This window comes from Stomoxys calcitrans, chromosome 5 (assembly GCF_963082655.1).
Source record: "Stomoxys calcitrans chromosome 5, idStoCalc2.1, whole genome shotgun sequence".
Lineage (NCBI taxonomy): Eukaryota > Metazoa > Arthropoda > Insecta > Diptera > Muscidae > Stomoxys > Stomoxys calcitrans.
The window spans coordinates 139,048,370-139,061,528 of NC_081556.1; the positions used below are offsets into that span (position 1 = coordinate 139,048,370).

The 13,159-nt window shown below is 37.3% G+C and overlaps 1 protein-coding gene and 1 long non-coding RNA gene across 14 annotated transcripts in view; one reads left to right on the forward strand and one right to left on the reverse strand.

Moving 5' to 3' along the window:
* Positions 1-3,983, reverse strand: part of LOC131998119 (uncharacterized) — a 31,261-nt gene extending 27,278 nt beyond the window's left edge. The window contains exon 1 of the long non-coding RNA XR_009398582.1: positions 3,798-3,983. This is a non-coding gene — a long non-coding RNA (uncharacterized LOC131998119). The remainder of the gene's footprint in view (positions 1-3,797) is intronic.
* LOC106089108 (guanine nucleotide exchange factor DBS) overlaps positions 1-13,159 on the forward strand; it is a 352,997-nt gene that overhangs the window by 122,873 nt on the left and 216,965 nt on the right. The window lies entirely within an intron of this gene.

The window sequence follows — 13,159 nt, forward strand, 5'->3', positions numbered from 1 at the left end:
AGTATCTGCAACGGCTGTCGCGGACAATCAGCGGTCTCGAGCGGAGAGTCTCAGTGAGAGGGCGGGCGGCACCGGCTCTTGCACAAATACTGGGTGCCTATGATGCTCGATATGACAAGGCGAGTTATTGGCGCCTTTAAATAACCAATGGCCAACCTGTTCCCGCGGCGAACGGCCCTTTGGACCGGAACGAGCTTGCTCACCTACAGGAGATTGACGAGGATCGTCACCTCCAGATGAAATGTGGCTACAACAACAACAACAAGTACTAAGAATTTGTACTTTTTCCATTTTCACCGCTTTTGAGTATTCGAACAAGTTTATTTATTTGTTTAATAAATATTTATAATATCGTCAATAGTTTAAGTGCAAAGCTCAACAACATTTCTGCCGCAATGGCAAGAATTCAAATGTGACGCCGTCAATTCTTAATAGCCTCCTTTGTCTGGTATTGAATTAATACCAAATGGTATTAATTGCTAATGACGCGAACAAAGTAAAACCAGGCGGTCTTTTTCTATCAGTGTAAGAAGTTATAAAATTTTTTGATATCGGAAAGCGGTCGGACCCTCCTACCAGGTGGTATTGGCAAAGTAGCGTCATTTTTCTATCAGTGTAAGAAGTTATACGATTTTTGTTGATATCGGAACGGGGTCGGACCCTCTTCCTTACCTCAAAAGCAACACCCAAAAATAGAAATGGGCTGATCGGGACAAATGAAAGGTATTTGGGAGTAGAAAATTTACAAATGTACAAATTTGATATTAAAGACTGTGTCCAAGTACTTATGTAGTCGCCAAGTGAATAGTATTCAAGAGTAGATCATAATATCAGTCTGGAATGGGCAATGGGGTATATAATTTTTTGATATTGGAAGCGGGTCCTCTCCCTTAGCACAAAAGCACAGCCCAAAAATAAAATGGGACCCATCGGGACAATATGGGTCTCAAACTTAACGTAGTTTAAACTTAACGTGATTGAAACTTAACGTAGTTTTAACTTAAAGTAGTTTAAACTTAACGTTGTTTTAACTTAACTTAGTTTAAACTTAACGTGGTTGAAACTTAACGTAGTTTAAACTTAACGTATTTTAAACGTAACGTAATTTTAATGTAGCATAGTTTAAACCTAACGTAGATTAGACTTAACGTATTTTAAACGTAAAGTAGTTTAAACGTATGGTGGTGTAAACGTGACGTAGGTTAAACGTAACGTAGTTTAAACGTAACGCAGATTAAACGTAACGTAGTTTAAACTTAAGGTAGTTTACCAAACGTAGCAATTCCAAGCCAAAATATACAACAATCCATGGACTTTGTTGCTTGACCTACACTGGTATTCTTTTATTCGACATCAGTTTAATACAATACAGAAGAAGCTATTAAGAATTGACGGCTTCACATTTGTATTCACTGATAGAAAAAGCAGGGTGCTTTGCCAATACTGTCTGGTATTATTTTATTCGTCTTGTCGGTAAATATTTTTAATACCATTTGGTATCAATTTAATACCAGAAGAAGGAGGCTGTTAAGAATTGACGGCGTCACATTTGAATTCTTGTCACAGCGGCAAAAGTGTTGTTTAGATTTGTACTTAAAATATCGAAGCTTATAAAATACTCTTTTTTCTAAATTTAATAAAGGATTTTAATACGATTTGTGTGCGTAAAATCCTATTCAAATACTCGAAAGTGACGAAAATTAAGTTAAAGAAGTTATCTATATCAAAAACATGATAAAGTTTCTTGTGTGGGTAATGATGCTGTGTTGGTGTATTCATATAAAATCCACTTCTGAAAATCAATGGAAGTGGAATCAGTTACTGATAAACATTATTTTTTGTAATTATTTTATTATAATTATTAACATAAATAATCGAAATAAAATAAGGTTACAACTATTTTCAATGGGTTTTTATTGTGGTTCATTGGGGGGTGAATATTCAACAACGGTGTGGTACTACAAGTAATGACGGATTGGTACTTAAATTAGTAATAGATAAGTATTAAAACCAATACCTGTTCGCTAATAAGGCTAGCACCAAACGGTACCAATCATTTCATATTTTATCCATACCATACGGTGTTGCTTTCCGTTTGTATAAATTTTTAGCAGAATCCATTGTGGTGGGTGCCCAAGATTCGGCCAGGCCAAACATAGCACGCTTTTACTTGTTAAGTTTCTGACTTTAAAAAGAAACTTACAAATGGGATCCATGGGGTATATAAGACTTTTATCCATGGTAAATTTCTATCTTCTAATATTTCCGAAGGCTACTACTTTTGGTACCATTTCGCACTTCTTTAAGGTTACAAAAAGTACCCATGCCAAATGTCAATGTTTTCAAATATTTCTGAAGAGATAGTATTATTTCATAACTTATGTATATCCTCCGCTATCGGAAGGGGTATATTTTCTTTGTTATTCTGTTTTAACATATCGAAATCTAAGACATAACAAAGTATGAATATTGACCGCCCTGACAAATCTACCCATGTGCGTCCGTCCGTCTGTCCAATTCATGGTAACTCCTTAACGAATAAAGCTTCCCGCTTGATATACTGCACGAAAACTTTTTCTTGATTTAGGACGGTTAAGGTCGTAAATAACATAAATCAGTCCATGTTTAGATAAAGCTCCATAGTCTTGATTATAATAAGTAAGGTTATGTATGGTTGAAAAGGTTGTGTATTATAATCCGCCACATGCCACTGCACACCTAAGCCTTTAATCGTCGTTTTGTTGTACTATCTTAATCCGAAAAGTATTGGGTTGCCCAAAAAGTAATTGCGGATTTTTTAAAAGAAATTAAATGCATTTTTAATAAAACTTAGAATGAACTTTAATCAAATATACTTTTTTTACACTTTTTCTCTAAAGCAAGCTAAAAGTGACAGCTGATAACTGACAGAAGAAAGAATGCAATTACAGAGTCAGAAGCTGTGAAAAAATTTGTCAACGCCGACTATATGAAAAATCCGCAATTACTTTTTGGGCAACCTAATAATTCCAAAGAAATCTCTGTAAATAATTCCGTGTTGCTTATAAAATCCCTAATCATTCTGCATTCTATGCTCTCTAGCTGGATAAAGTCTGGTATCACTTCCGTACCAAAGTGTCATGTCAATGTCCGACTATCGCGGCTAACAGATTCCGATGTTAGTCTCGTAAGCCTGTGATTGAAGAAAGAAAGAAACATTGACCTCTTTCTCATTGTAGCCTCGTCTTCTCACTATTCTGATCTCCCATAGGGTTTTGGCCGACCTTGCGACCATCTCACTTATGCATAGTGTTACGTGCAATAGTCTCCCACGGCCTTTATTTAGACTGCGTCGCCCCGAGAAGCTTTGCATGCACCATGTTTACTGTTGGCATTTCTTAGGGCCTTACGGTCTACTCTTGGCATCCTTAGTAAAAACGTCTATAGTTAATAGAGTTTGCAATTCTCATTTCATTTAGCTAATATTTTGCACAATCATTTGCTGCTATAATCACCTACAACTATGCCAAGTTTGGTCTGAATCGGTCTTGGCTGATTCTAATAACAATTTACCTTCTTCATGACTACTTAAACAGCTTAGCTGTTGAACCATCGGTTCCTGCTGCCTTATTGTTCTTCAGGTTTTTTTTTTTTTTTTATTTATAAGAAATTGATTTTTTGATATCTTAGACGAAATTCCGAAATCTTGATTTTAAAGTCTAATGTAACGACTTCATCTTGATTCGATTCTACATTTCGGTTTTCTTTACTCTTTTTGTTGCGAAAGGAGCATTTACACTTTCAATAACTCTTCTTACCTATGTGTTGCAAAATTATAAAGATGTTAGCTTTAGAAAAGTCCTTTCAATAGTCTTCACTGCCTTAAAGTCCTCGGGCATTTACAGAAAAATTGTCTTGTGTTGCCAATCCGAGTATAAAACCAAAATAAAACTAGCCATTGAATAACCTATACAGGGTTATGGTTCTCATTTGCACCCTCATTTGTTTTCAAGTGATAAGCCTTGCTCGCCAGCCAATTTAAAACTTATATCACCCTACAAAATAAAAACACGCATTATCGCACAAACACACACACCCACACACACACACTCAGACTGAATTCAAGTGAATTAAGTACCGGCTGACTGACCTATACAAATGTCTGGACATCACTCATCAGATGAGGCTGGACTGCCAGACGTGAGATCCGCAAAACCAAACTGCTCTGAGCACACATTGAATTTTGTGCCTCGTTAAGCTTAGTATTTTAAACACTTTGCACATTTGGTTTATTTTTTTTTTTTTTGCTTTTTTGATGAGTTTTACATATTTCTCTCGGGGTTTTTGTTTTTATGATTCTTTCCCCCACAAGTGTTGTAATTTTTACAAAAAATTAAAAAAAAAAAATTTTACCCACAACTGTTGTTGTGCTACCGCTGACCGTTCCACAATACCCAGGGCTTCTTTCAATAATAAAAATAAAAAAAAAAAAATAAAAATACTGTTTATATTTAAGCTTTGTTTTGCCTACTCGTATTTGCTTTATGGCAGCTGGGATGCTGTGCACGGAGAGAAAGAGATCGTAATATAATGGGATATGTGACTCATTCCTGTGGCGCGAATCGCTATGCCCCCCAAATCCCATTTAGTTTAGAATCAACCTTTGCAAGCGTAGCTATGGTTTTACAGATTACAATTCTCCCGGGCGTGAAGAAACTAAAAACAAAAGAATAGTTTGGAAATGCTCTTACTAAGTGTTTAATCACTCAATTTAAAGAAAATTTAAATAAAGAAAATAAAATATATTGCCCAGAATAAGGGAAGTGATTAATATGATGTGAATGATAACAATGTGGTAGTGATGATGTGAAGATATATTTTTGAAATGTTTGCCCTGTGATGTTTTGTTTTGTAATTTGTAAACATGTTCATATCCTACATAAATCAAGATGCTGAACAGCGTCGTTGGTCCTGTCCCATACAGTATAGCAGGGATATAACTCATAGTGGAGCAGATTTTCAAGTAAGTGCACACTCTCAGACAAACGTGAGATAAAACAAGTAAAAGCGTGCTTAGTTCGGCCGGGTCGAATCTTGGGAACCCACCACCATGCACAGTTGTTGAGAGTCATAACAGAACACTATATGCAAAATTTCAGCCAAATCGGATAAAAATCGAGGATTGAAAGGGCTCAAGAAATCAAATCGGGAGATCGGTATATATCGGAGCTATATCATGTTCCTGACTGATTTGAACCGTAGTTGGCACAGTTATTGGAAGTTGTAACAGAACCCTATGTGCAAAATTTCAACCAAATCGGACAAAAATTGTGGCTTCCAGGGGCTCAGGAATTCAAATCGGGAGATCGGTTTATGTGGGAATTATATATGGTTATAGGCCGATTTGGGCCATACTTGGCACAGCTGTTGAAAGTCATAACAGAACACCATGAACAAAATTTCCGCCAAATCGGACACAAATTGTGGCTTACAGGGACTCAGGAAGTCAAATCGGGAGATTGGTTTATATGAGAGCTATATCAGGTTTCGGACCGATTTGGACCGCACTTGGCTCCGTTGTTGGCAGTCATAACAGAATACTGTATGCAGAATTTCAGCCAAATCAGACAGAAATTGTGTCTTCCAGGCTGAAGAAGTCAAATTGGGAGATCGGTTTATATGGGAGTTATTTCCAAATCTGAACTGATATGACTCATTTGCATTAACATTAACAAATTTTAATTAACATTTTTCTTAAAAGAGGTTACTCAAACTAAATTTCCCTTTAAAGAGGGTACTAAAACAATTTTTTTTTTGACAAGATATTAAAAAATCCTAACGCTGTTAAAATGACACCAAAACTACCCTTTCCTTTGGGAGAGGGTACTAAAGCTACCCTTTCACTTGGAAAAGGGTACCAAAGCAACCCTTTCTCTTGGTAAAGGGCACTAAAAAAAGGGTACTAAAACTACTCTTCGGAAAGGATACTAAACTATTCACCCTTTCCCAAGGGGTAAGGGGAAAGGGTATTAAACCTACCCTTTCTCTTGGAAAAGGGTACTATAACTACCTTTTACCTTGAGAAAAGGTACTATAACTAACCTTTCCCTTGCGAAAGGGTCCTAAAACTTACCTTTCTCTTGCGAAAGGCTTCTAAAAAACTTTCCCTTGCGAAGGGCTTCTAAAACTACCCTACTACCCTTTCCCTTGCGAAATGTTAATAAAACTACCCTTTCCCTTGCGAAAGGGTAAAACAACTACCCCTTCCCTTGAGAAAGGGTACTACAACTACCCTTGCGAAAGGGTACTAAAGGTACACTGTCCCTTGCGTAAGGCTTCTAAAACTACCCTTTCTCTTGCGAAAGGGTACTAAAACTACCCTTTCCGTTGCAAAAGGGTACTAAAACTACCCTTTCCCTTGCGAAAAGGTACTAAAACTACCTTTTCTCTTGCGAAAGGGAACTAAAAGTACCCTTTCCCTTGCGAAAGGGTACTAAAGCTACACTGTCCCTTGCGTAAGGCTTCTAAAACTACCCTATCTCTTGCGAAAGGGTACTAAAACTACCCTTTCCCTTGCGAAAGGGTACAAAAACGTCCATTTTTCTTGCGAAAGGGTACTAAAACTAATCTTTCCCTTGCAAAAGGGCACTAAAATTAACCTTTCCCTTGCGAAGGGTACTAAAATTACCCTTTCCAAAGGGTACTAAAACTACCTTTTCCCTTGCCAAAGGGTACTAAAACTGCCCTTTCCATTGTGAAAAGGTACTATAACTACCCTTTCCCTTGCAAAAGGGTACTAAAACCGCCTTTCCATTGTGAAAAGGTACTATAACTACCCTTTCCCTTGCAAAAGGGTACTCAAACTATCCTTTCCCTTGCGAAATTGTACTAAAACTGCCCTTTCCCTTGCGAAAGGGTACAAAAACTACCTGTTCCCTTGCAAAAGGGTACCAAAGCTACACTTTCCCTTGCGAAAGGGTACTAAAACTACCCTTTCCCTTGCAAAAGGGTACTAAAACTGCCCTTTCCGTTGTGAAAAGGTACTAGAACTACCTTGTCATTGCAAAAGGGTACCCTTTCCCTTGCGAAAGGGTACTAAAACTACTTTTTCCCTTGCGAAAGGGTACTAAAACTACACTTTCCCTTGCGAAAGGGTACTAAAACTACCCTTTCCCTTGCGAAAGGGTACTAAAACTACCCCTTCCATTGCAAAAGTCTGTTAAAACTGCCCTGTCTCTTGCGAAAAGGTACTAAATCTACCCTTTCCCTTGCAAAAGGGTACCAAAACTACCCCTTCCTTGCAAAAGGGTACTAAAACTACCCTTTCCCTTGCAAAAGGATAATAAAACTATCCTTTCCCTTAACTAAACTTTGTTAGTATTTTCCGTAAAAAATAAATTAAGAAAAAAATATCCTAAAAACAGTAAATTTTAGTCATTTTCCCCCAAACTTGCCAATTGTGTGATTGCGAAAAAAAAAAATCATAATATTTCCTTCTATTTGAGATTTTCGTCATCTTTAGTTATTTGCATAGCTAATCCACATGCGACCGGTTTCCATAACGCTAACCCAAGCCTATTGCTCAATAGATCCAGTTAATTGCTCCAAATTTGTGGCAACTTAGCAAGATCTAAGCGGGTTTCTTCACTGGCACACTTGATTGAGGCTCATGTGGAAGCGGCATTATTAAAATTTTAATAATTGTGTCCCCCCTTCAAAAAAATATGAAATATTTTTTTACAGCATTCAAAAGAATGCATTTCCGTTGTTTCGCACCATAAAATTGTTCCCGTGGACCAGAAAACATAAAAAAGTAAAAAAACACTTGCAACAAATGCTGTTTTTTATGGCAAAACTACATCCCCACAGCGTATAGAGTAGCACCGGCAAAGAGATAAGCTTGCCACAAATCTAGGCAGCAGCAGCAGCAACAAGTGTTGTCCCAGGTTGTTGAAGTGTAGTGGTGTTTTTTGTGTTTTGTTTTTTTTTTTTTTTATTGGTGATATTGTTGGCGCTGTGACTGGTGCAACAATTATCACCATTGTCGCTGTTGGCGTCCGCCATCTAGGAGCAGTTATTGTTGTGGCTGTTGTTGTTGTTATGCTGATACTGTTTACTTTTTGGTTTTTGTTGTAACACATTATCTACGTTCAACAACATTGTCGCTGTTATAATTTAACCCATATTTGTCACAATGGTCAATCATAACCAAAATTGGCATGACAAATACATCATGCTAACATGCAACATACAAACAGTATAACTATATTGGGGTGGTCTGCAATAAAATATTGAAGAATTTTATAGAAAAATTTATAGATTTTTGAAAAAAATAAATAAAAATTAGGTATTTATAAAAATTTCTTCACAAATTTATGTCTTGGAAAATTGTTAATTTTTTTAAAATTTGACTTTGAAAATTTTTTAAAAATAAAAAAATTTTTTAAAATAGAATTTTTTTTTAAAAATTTATTTTGTCTAAATTAGTTTTTCTTAGCAAATTTTGTCAACATTGGATTTTTAAGCCACTATGTTTCTATAACAAAAAAAAAAATAATTTTCTAATTTTAATGACTTTGTGTCTCCTCCTAAGTGCCGGTATCTGTTGCCCGGCTTTCGCGTCTAACAGATACCGGCACTTAAGTGGAAACACAATAACAGACATGAATCAACTTAGAGGCGTGGCATGGAAAACAATTATAGATTTGGTAAGTAGCACGGAATTCCTTACTTTGATTTTCTTTTTCGAAGTTACTTTTTAGTATTTAGAGCGCACCACAAGCCGATTACTTAGGTGTCTGTCCATAGTGGCATGGGGCGGATTAATAACCGCACCCTCTTTTCAACCAAACCTATCCCAATGACTGACATAAAATCGGATTTTGTGCCAAAGGTAGTTGTCTTATCGGCATAAATTGAGTTTTTATACCCTCCACCATAGGATGGGGGGTATACTAATTTTCGTCATTCTGTTTGTAACTACTCAAAATATTCGTCTGAGACCCCATAAAGTATATATATTCTTGATCGTCGCGACATTTTATGTCGATTTAGCCATGTCCATCCGTCTGTCCGTCCGTCCGTCTGTCTGTCGAAAGCACGCTAACTTCCGAAGGAGTAAAGCTAGCCGCATGAAATTTTGCACAAATACTTCTTATTAGTGTAGGTCGGTTGGTATTGTAAATGGGCCATATCGGTCCATGTTTTGATATAGCTGCCATATAAACCGATCTTGGGTCTTGACTTCTTGAGCCTCTAGAGTGCGCAATTCTTATCCGATTGGAATGCAATTTTGCACGACGTGTTTTGTTGTGATATTCAACAACTGTGCCAAGTATGGTTTAAATCGGTTCATAACCTGATATAGCCGCCATATAAACCGATCTTGGGTCTTGACTTCTTGAGCCTCTAGAGTGCGCAATTCTTATCCGATTGGAATGAATTTTTGCACGAAGTATTTTGTTGTGATATCCAACAACTGAGCCAGGTATGGTTTAAATCGGTTCATAACCTGATATAGCTGCCATATAAACAGATCTGGGGACTTGACTTCTTGAGCTTCTAGAGGGCGCAATTCCTATCCGATTTGGCTGAAATTTAGCATGACGTATTTAATTCTTACTTTCAACATCTGTGTCAAATAAGGTTTAAATCGGTTCATAACCTGATATAGCTGCCATATAAACCGATCTGGGATCTTGACTTCTTGAGCCTCTAGAGGTCGCAATTATTATCCGATTTGCCTGACATTTTGTACGACGGATCCTCTCTTGACCATCAACATACGTGTTTATTATGGTCTGAATCGGTCTATAGCCCGATACAGCTCCCATATAAATCGATCTCTCTGTTTTACTTCTTGAGCCCCCAAAGGGCGCAATTCTTATTCGAATTGGCTGACATTTTACACAGGTCTCCAACATATAATTTAATTGTGGTCCAAACCGGACCATATCTTGATATCGCTCTAATAGCATAGCAAATCTATTCTTATATCCTTTTTTTTGCCCATGAAAAGATGCCGAGAAAAGAACTCGACAAATGCGATCCATGGTGGAAGGTATTCGGCCCGGCCGAACTTATCACGCTTTTACTTGTTTTAATTTGTTTCTATCCTCCTCTTTACGATAATCCAAATTTTATTAGGATATCTCTTTCATATCTCGAAATAAAATTTGTCTAAGACATCTCTTTTCCGTGGGTATTTTTGTACCCATTCGTCGATAATGGGTTAGTAAAAATTTTTTACAAAATTTGGTTTTCATAGAAAATTTTATCTAAAATATTAAATGCAATCAAAATTTTAATTTTCAGAAAAGTTTATCAAAATTTCAATTTTTGTGAAAATTTTGTTAAAACTTTTTCATAAAATTTTGCGAAAATTGGAACTTGATATCTTATGTTAATAAAATAAATTTTTTTCGTGATTTTTCTAACATTTTCCAGCTCGAGATGATATTAAATGCTTTCTATTCAAAGAATAGCATGGCAAAGATCTTACGAAAGTTGCCTAACTTTGTGTAGTTTTTCAAAACATTTTGACTGGCATGGGGATCATGATTTCTGATACGCCTTGCATCATCAACACCTTTGTCAAATTGATTAAGGTGCCCCACATAGCCAACGAAGATTGAGTATGGTGTAGAGCACGCTTTTGTCCTGAAACAGGGCTCAATATGTCCCCTATCCGTCTCTATCGCAGTAAGACAGCATAAAAACTTATTTTCCCTACGAGCATAGAAAAAAAGTTTGCTGAAAATAGCAAACATTGTCTGCTGAATATTAGTAGTAGCTCAAGAAAAGCAAGAGACTGCAACTCACAACAACCACTATGGGACGTGTTTCGTCTTTGGTTAGAAGACTTTTCAACCATATTAGGTGTGATGGTTTCAAGGGCCGTGCGTTGGTATGTTGTATCTGAATCGTAGTAATTGCGAAAACGCTTCTATGATACAATTACCACATTAATGACGCTCGACAACCCTGTCTATTAGCTGTACTTTTTCTCAATGCATGTGTCTTTGTGCAATGACAGACTTTTTTTCTGTGACGATTACACTACTTCCATGGCACACATGATTCTGTGCATCTGTTGGCAGTTGTATTGATGGCTTCGAACGCTAGACAAAAAAAAAAATTGATTTTCATAAAAGTTTTTGACAACAATTCAACTTTCATAAAAAAGTTCTTTAAAAACTAAAAATTTATCAAAATGGGATTTTTTTTATAGAATTTCGTAAAATTTCATTTTAAACAAAAATTTTGTTTAAACATTTTTTCGTCCAAGATTTTGATACTATTCAATTTTTGTTTGAATAGAAAATGTTGCAAAAAATTTTGTTTTTTTTTTTTTTGTAGAAATTTTCCTACATCTCACCACCCTATTATATCGTGTGGCAACGATTTTACCTTACACTTCTTTTTTCATCGCCTTTCGTGTTATAGAAAGCCTAAAAGAGGAAACAAACATTGTAAGTCATCTTTGACTTCTAATATGACTATAAGATAAAAGCAATCAAACACAATTCGGTTCCAATGGCAGGCAGACAGGCAATCCATGCGAAAGCGGAGCACCAAGCGAAGCCTCTCCTTTGAATAGGAATTTAACAACTATTGACGTAGTTGATGTAATATTTCGCAATCGATTAATATGGAAATTTGATTTTTCATGAGGTTTAATATTTAAGGAAAATTCGATTTGAAATGCATTTGAAGTAAAAATAAGCCAATATGAATTTCGTTATGTGTGGGGAATTGGAAATATTAGATAATTAGTTTTACAGCGAAATTTACAATGGAAAGCAAATATATGGGATATTTTATAAAATACTATACTAATACTCCTCGTTGTTACGGTGATGTTATGGTGTTGTCTTGGTATAGGCGGGGCCTAGCGGGGCAGGGCTAGAGCACTGAAGACAATACCTCATTCAAAATCCATTGAAATCCCTTCAGATTTGGTTATAGTTTCCATATATAGATACCGCTTCATTTCCCTTAATAGATCTTAGGTTACGTTAGGTTAGGTTGAAAAGAGGGTGCAGATATTATTCCGCCCCATGTCACTATAGATATACACCTAAGCCAGTAATCGGCTTGTTGTGCGCTCTAAAAACTAAAAAGTCACCTCGAAAAAGAAAATTTTAAGTTAGGACTTCCGTGCTACTTCAAAATCCTTAATTGTTTCCCATACCACTCCCTTAAGTTGGTTCATGTCTGGTATAGTGTCCCCACCTAAGTACCGTTGTCTGTTAGCCGCGAAAGCCGGGCAATGACATAGGAAATGCTCCAAGGTCTTATCATCTTCCCCACATGCCCTACAGAGGCCATCGATGGCCGCACCGATTTTGCATAAGTGGGCTCGTAGTCCCATGTGTCCCGTTATGACAGCAAAAGCTATACTGACCTCCTTCTGACTTCCTTTCAGTAATAGTCTCCTTCTCTCACGATCCGGATAAACCCATAGGATTCTCGCCGTCTTACCGACTTCGTTTGTAGCCCACGCCATTAAAACGGACAGCGTAGACCCGAAAGACTTCGGGTTAACCAAGTTTATCGATGGCAGTTCTCTAGCTTTCACTGCCAAATCGTATGCCTTTTCATTCCCCCTTACTCCGTTATGGCCAGACAACCAAACGATGCCGATTGCGCCATCCTCAAAGAAGGCGTTAATCTCTTCTTCTTACACTGCAAGACTGTTCGTGACCTAACCGTCCTGGTTGTATTGCCCTTATGGCAATTTTGCTTCCGTAGAGATGTTCACACTCGACGTTCTCACGTTAGCTCCACACCACCCTACGCATTCCTTGATCGCCCGGATCTCCGCCTGTAGGACCGTATTATTGTCAGGCAGTCTACAACAGATCTCAGTCTCTGGGTTCTCTTTCCCCTAGCTTTGATCCATCCGTGCAGCATGATCTTCTCGATGGCAATACTAGGGTTCCGTCAGTCCAAGACTGTGCCGCGTCTCAGGTATCCGATCGGAAATCTCTTCCTTTCCTTCCAGGTTTCCTATCGTCGCCTTGATTATACCGCGATGGTATAAGCTGCTCCCATCCTCAATCCATTCTCCATTCTATAATCGCCTTAAGTCTCTTAGTTGCAGTGGCTGCCTCGAACTAAATCTTTATGCCTTTGGGTTGGATATCCAGAATAGACTCCAGTGCCGAAGTGGGTCCTT